Source organism: Micromesistius poutassou, assembly GCF_964030765.1.
Source record: "Micromesistius poutassou genome assembly, chromosome: 8".
NCBI classification, from domain to species: domain Eukaryota; kingdom Metazoa; phylum Chordata; class Actinopteri; order Gadiformes; family Gadidae; genus Micromesistius; species Micromesistius poutassou.
The window spans coordinates 9767176-9773903 of record NC_140278.1 but is presented as its reverse complement, the minus strand read 5'-3'; the positions used below and the strand labels follow the sequence as shown (position 1 = coordinate 9773903).

The 6728-nt window shown below is 48.3% G+C and overlaps 1 pseudogene across 1 annotated transcript in view; it reads right to left on the bottom strand.

Annotated features, from left to right (window-relative positions):
* Positions 1 to 248: 248 nt before the first annotated feature.
* Positions 249 to 6728, bottom strand: part of LOC311351764 — a 76588-nt pseudogene continuing 70108 nt past the window's right edge. The window contains exon 2 of the transcript in view: positions 249 to 309. The product of the transcript in view is annotated as an uncharacterized misc_RNA (transcript). The remainder of the gene's footprint in view (positions 310 to 6728) is intronic.

Genomic DNA, 6728 nt, shown 5'->3' with positions numbered 1-6728 from the left:
CACACACCCCCTCTCCCTCTCTTTCTATGTCTCTCTCCCTCTCTCTTTCACTCTCTCTTTCTCTGTCTCTCTCTCTTTCACAAGCTCTTTCCTTCTGTTTAACTTTCTTCTTTAACTTCATCTCTCCCTCTCTCTACCGCCCCCCCCCCCCCCCCCCTCTCTCTCTCTCTCTCTCTCGCTCTCTACCTTTCTCCCTCTCTCTACCCCATCTCCTCTCTCTCTCTCTCCCTCTCCCTCTCTGGTCAGTATCAGCTGCTGTGCAAGGAGAGCAGGAAGAGGAAGAGGAGGATGAGGAGGAGAAGGAAGAGCCTGGGGTTCAGGGAAGGAAAGAGGTTGTGGGTGTGACACCCTGTCAGGATAACAGAGGGGCTAAGCTGTGGGTGTCTGAAGGGAGCAGAGATGTGCCAGCTTAACTGCAAGGGAATCTCTGCATCTTTGTGTGCGTGTGCAGTCGTGTTTCTGTGTGTGCGCGCGTGTGCTGCGCACGCTGGGGGCCTCCTTGATAAATTTGTCTCCTTGTCCAACCGTTACGATAACAAATATCCACACATTATGCCCGAAAAAAGATGCATTCCATGCAAGACTCCTCTGCTCTGTCTCTCTTGAGGAAATGACACGAAGCGCAATGTCCTAATGCCGTTTTTTTTTTACAAACTCACTTATGTTTTCCATCTCAAAGCCTGAGTTTCATTAAGCAGCAAAAGTTGTCAAACATACAACTTCTGTCTGTATCTGCAAGTGTGTGTGTGTGTGTACATCGTGTGTGTACGTGTGTGTGTCTGTGTGGGCTGCGTGGCCCAGCGTGTAAGCGATGTGCGAGCCGTGCGCTCTCAACTCTAAGTAAGAGTGCACGGCTCAGCGGCTCAACCATATGCTCTTGCACAAACCCCATAAATCTGGAGCAGCCGGGGAGTGAGGCCACGCTGATGGACTGTGTTACTGTAGACAAGATGGGGTCCGGCCCCCACCCACCCCCACCCCCACCACCAGCACCGCCAGCCTGTACATTTAATCCCCTAGTACACACACCTGCAATCCTCACAGCCGACAAACACAGCCTTCACAGATGATGAGGGCTACCTGGGAACGACCCTTGCATTAATCCTGTGATGGGCTTCGCGCCTGCCGACTTGTGTGCTGCTGCTGTTGTGTTTATATGCATGTTTATTTTGTGTGCGCATGCGTAAGTGTGTGTGTGGCAGGGGGATATTGTGTGTAGATAAAGTTAGTGTGTGCCTGTTAGAGAGTGTATGTGTGTGTTTGTGTGTGATGGTATTGTGAGTAGATACAGTCTGTGTGTGTGTGTGTGCGTGTCTATGAGAATGACGGTGACTACCTGCTCACTTGCACGCATGCCTGAGTCTGCATGTCCTGTTGTGAGCTTGTCAGTATGTTTGTGTCAGTCAGTCTCCACCCCCCCTCACACACACACACACACACACACACACACACACACACACACACACACACACATCTCCTGCCATCCGATTATCAGCAGCTCTGTTACACACCGCCCAGAATGACAGAGCATGCAGTACTCAGCCTCTTTCTCTGTCACTTTATTATGCTTTGCTGGACTCACTCCTTCACTCAATGCTTATACACCTCCCTCCTGTCTCTATCTCTCCCTCACCCACACTCTCACTCACTCTCTCTCTCTCTCTCTCCCTCTGTCCTGTATCTCCAGTTCCCTCTCTGTCCCTCTTACTCTCTCTGTATCTAATTTTGTCTCCTCGCTACCCCACTCACATTAACCCCAAATAGGTGATGCAAAAGTAAATATGAACACTTACACATCTTCATAATTGTGGGGTGTTCACACACACACAAAACACACACACACACACACACACACACACACACACACACACTTAAACACAGAAAGACACACAAGCTAAACTCCGAACACTAGGGGGCAACCTCATTCTGTTAAAGAGGCCCATGGAGGGCTGGGAGAGAGAGTGCACAAGGGGCTCCATGATGAATTATGAAGCCACATCTATGATTTATGTCATCTAATTTGCGGTTGTTTACAGCTTTTCCAAATGTCAGGAGGAGCCATCTTCTTCTTAGATCTGAAGGACCCCAGCCTCTCCCCGAACCCCTGGACCTTTGCCTGAGAGGCAGCTCGCACCTAAACGGCTGCCGTCAGAGGAGGGCATAGAGGAATGGGCGACGAGGCGGTGACATATGGAAAGGGAATCAACACCATTTGTAGAACTTTTGCTCATTCATTAGTTCTGCTCAGAGTCCACACAGTAGAGCAAGAGAGAGAGAGACAGACAGACAGACAGACAGACAGACAGACAGACAGAACGGACAGGGAACCTGTTCAATATTCTTCACACACTGACCTTGAGACAAAAGAGAGAACTTGTGCTGGTGTGTGTGTGCTGGTGTGTGTGTTTCTGGTGAGTGTACTGTATGTTGTGCTGTCATTTGTGTGTGTGTGTGTGTGTGTGTGTGTGTGTGTGTGTGTAGTCTTGTTTTTGTTTGTGTGTGTGTTTGTGTGTAGGTGTGTTTGCATGTTTGTGTAGGCGTGTGTGTGTTTGTACGTGCTGGAGAAGAGAAGGAGCAACTGGAAAAACAAATAAAAAAGCATAAAAGACTATTTATTTAGAGAATCTGTGTCTGTCGGTCTATATGCATTCATGTGTGTGCAGAGTACATGTTTATGTGTGTGTGTGTGTGTGTGTGTGTGTGTGTGTGTGTGTGTGTGTGTGTGTGTGTGTGTGTGTGTGTGTGCGTGTGTTAAGCTGGTGCATACATATATCCAAAGAAAAAATACCAAAGAAAGAAGATCAGAAGAACAGGGGAAGAGAGGAAAGGGGGTTCCTTGGATTCAGGACTGTCTCACACTCTCCCCAATACTAGGAACCTCCTTTCAACAAACATATGGTTCCATATAGAGATCAAGAGAGCAAGAGAGATCGAGAAAAAGACATGCACATAGAGAGAAAGAGAGAGAGAGAGAGAGAGAGAGAGAGAGAGAGAGAGCTAAAGAGAGAGCTAGAGAAAGAGAGAGAATGCTAGAGAGAGTGAGAGAGAGGCCTAGAGAGATAGTGAGAGGAAGAGCTCATAACAGAGAGACAAAGATCAAGAGAAAGATTAATGGAAGAGAGAGCACATAAGAGACAGAGAGAGAGAGAGAGAGAGAGAGAGAGAGAGAGAGAGAGAGAGAGAGAGAGAGAGAGAGAGAGGTTAGAGGAGGGAGGGAAGGAGCAGGAGAATGATGAGAGGGTGAGAGGAGAACACAAATCGCAGAGAGATTGTGAGCGAGTGAGGGGATGAAGTAAACAGTAATGGAGGTTTAATGGATGGGTGGGCCATTGAGGAGAAAGGGACGACAGCAAAGCATGTCGGGCAGGAAACAGACAGAGAAAACAGAGGTGGATAAGGATGCACAGAGAAAGATAAGGATGTATGGTGAGAGACAGACACAGATTAAAAGATGGAGAGACAGACAGAATGGGAAGGAGAGAGATGGGGGGTGAAGGGGGGGAGAGGGACAGCCGTGGAGGAGGTCGAAGATATCCAGAGAAACGAAAACACAGATTCACTGACTGAAAACTGGCCGACTGGCGATACACAGTCTAACAGACTCAGCTAATTCTGCCTGAATGGCTGATTGCGTACCGGTAGTTGAGTAATACGAGCTAAAAGACTAAGAAAATAACAGAGAGACTGAGAAGCAAACCATCTGAAGACCCGGCCGGCTGACTGTCTGAATGATATGCAGTCGGCAAGCATGGTCCTAAGTGGATACACTGCGGCGGTAACAGTGTAGGGAACCCACACCAGGAGATCTAGAGCAGGGAAGCAGGCTGTGGATGTGAGCCGAGTGGGGGGAACGGAGAGAAAGAGGAGATTGAGAGAGTAGATTACCCGGCCCTTCCTGTGCTATTCTTCATTTTAAGCAGCTTGTTGACCTTTCCAGTCAAGCCTGTAGGTGTAGTTCACATTCTGCGGCAGTGCCTGCAGTAATTTAGGTGGGAACTCATGCAAGGAGCGGAGTGGTGTGCGTATGTAACAGATTGAGAGAGAGCCAGAGAGAGCCAGAGAGATATGACAAGAGAGAGAGAGAGAGAGAGATACAGAGAAAGAGCGACACACAGAGTGAGGAAAGAGAAAGAGAAGGAAAGAGAGAGAGAGAGAGAGAGAGAGAGAGAGAGAGAGAGAGAGAGAGAGAGAGAGAGAGAGATGGCAAGTGTAGGGACAAAATGAAATTGGGTGAGAGAAGAACAATAAAATAATAAACGGATGAAAAAAGAATAGAATGAACCGATGGAAGAAAGGTGGGTGGGTGAGTGGGTGGGTGGGTGTCGTGTCAAACCGCGGCTGAAAACGTCCTCTTCCGCGTGATTGCCCCTCTCATTAGGTTTTGTTTTATTCCAGCCCAGATTTCCGGTACATCCAGAGGGGCAGTTATGGGAGGCTCCTGGCTCAGAGAGGCTGGCTCCGTGTGGGTGGTTGATAACTTGGTCTGAAGCAGCTGGAGTTCAACCCGAATGGAACGTGGATGGTACATAATTCACTGCATAGCGCCGCTCTGGTAAGACAGAAACAGGCAATCACACACTAGGCAATCACAAAATGGCAGAGAAACGCTTCGTCAAATGGCCAAACTGGTTCTTGGGTGGACCTTTAAAAGCTTTACAGCCGAAGGCGCTGTGGTTAGCACACACCCACAAACACACACACACATAAACACAGAGAAACACAGAGAGAAGCAGGCACATTAACCCTTACACACAGAAACGCATGGTGGAAGCCCTGGAGAAAGGACATGAGATGAGACGGATGGAGTCGGTCTCTGAATCGCTATGCCATATAATTGTCTGTTAGTATGATTGTAACAGCTGCACAGGTGATTGAGACAATTACGGGGAAACCGTTACACACATTTGCTACAGGCCGAGGGACTGGAGAACGCGGTCGGGTTGCCACGATAGGAAAGTTAAACCGAGCGTGTTCAAGCCACCCAGCACACACACGTTTCCACACGCGCGAAAAGACAGGCGCCCGTGTTGCCTGCGCATCCCCCCCCCCCTCCCCCCTTTCTCCCTGTCTGAGGCATCGGCATGCGGCGCTCCATGCTACTGCGCTCCCTTTTCTATCGCCACATTATCATGTGAAAAGCTACGTTCTCTCGTCACGCGGGCTCCTCATTTAGTAACAGATGTTCCCCCCTGCACCCCTGCACCGCCCTCCCCCCCCCCTCCCCACCCCCCCTTCCTGGGAAATGATTGGCTCCTTGGCGACAGGGGGCGCAGCCTCTTGCTTTATCACACACATAAAAAACCTCTTAAACGGCAGCATTCACAGGAAATATAGGCCCCCATATTCGTTCTTTCAATTTGGGGGCAAGTGGTATAGAAATAATGATGGCGGGTAAGTGTGCTGCCGGCGGAGCTGTCAGAGTGCTTTCAGGCGATCGCCGATAGAGCCCCCAGTTCTATTCAAGGAACAATGTTGGAGCCACATGGCCCCTCTGTGTGAGCGCTAGGCCTACTTAAGCCCCGCTTGTCTGGAGAAATGAATTCAGTCCCATGAATAACCCAGAGGCAGCACAATACATGCCATACATGCTACTACGCAGGTATTATGCCCGCTCTGCAGCGTAATGCACTAATTAATGACCGTTCTCAAGCAGCACTTTAGCCCTGCTCTCTGTGCTGCGTAGCGGTTGGTCCATCTGTCCTCCCCGCTTAGTCGACAATATCCATATCCTGAACGAGGAATAATGACAAAATTGCTGGCAAGATTTTATGCCACCGAACCGAAAATAAATGCAAATAATTATTGAAACAAAAAAAGTCGCAACCTATATATCTGCCAACATCGGTTAGTATTTCAATTACATTTCAGTCAAGTATGACGGTCCAGGAGGTGTTTGGATTAAAAAATGAGATTCTGTATAGAAATTGTCCTCTCAATATGTTAATCTTGCCGCTCAAGCCCCTTGCTGTCAGAACTCGAATCAGTCCGCCATGAATGGAACATGCCGCTCCTGGCTGCGTCTGATCTGTCTCGATAGCCCAGGTAGGCCTGTGTCAAACACCAGCCAGTGCGCTCATTACTCATATTCACTGAACTTAAAAGAAGAGCGCACTTTGAGAATGATATTACCTTTGCTGTGCCCCATCCATCAACAGTTATCAAATATCCCTTTTTTTCCCCCTTCGTCTTTTACAGCTGCCTAAAGTATTGTTTTTATCAATGTAATGAAACCGGCTCTTCTCGTGTTGTTTGCATTGTGCTTCTCCCGGAGCACCGATATGATTTAGAGAATATAGGCCTAATGCATGCCGTTCGAATGTCTTCTCTCATTTGAAGGCAAACCCTGAAAACAAACACTACGTGATTGCCACTTATTTCCATTTGAGGACCGAAGACAGATTTTCAATGGGAACGGGGTTTCTCATTAGCATAGAAATGAATATGATGACAGATAATGAATATATGCCTCTTGATGCTTCACAGCCAGCCCAGATGATCAACATTAGCAGCAAAGGGGGAAGAAGAAGGAGAAAAAAAAGGAAAAAAAAAAAGGCCAAAGTGGCTGTGTGAATATTAGCATAGAAAGAGAGAGGATGGGAGGATCCCTTTGAAAACGTTGAGCGCCGCGGAGAACAAAGGACAAAGTCAAGGTCACCATTAGATAGAGAGCAGTCTGCCTGTCACCCTGCGACCAATCCCTACCACATACACGCACGCATTGACACACG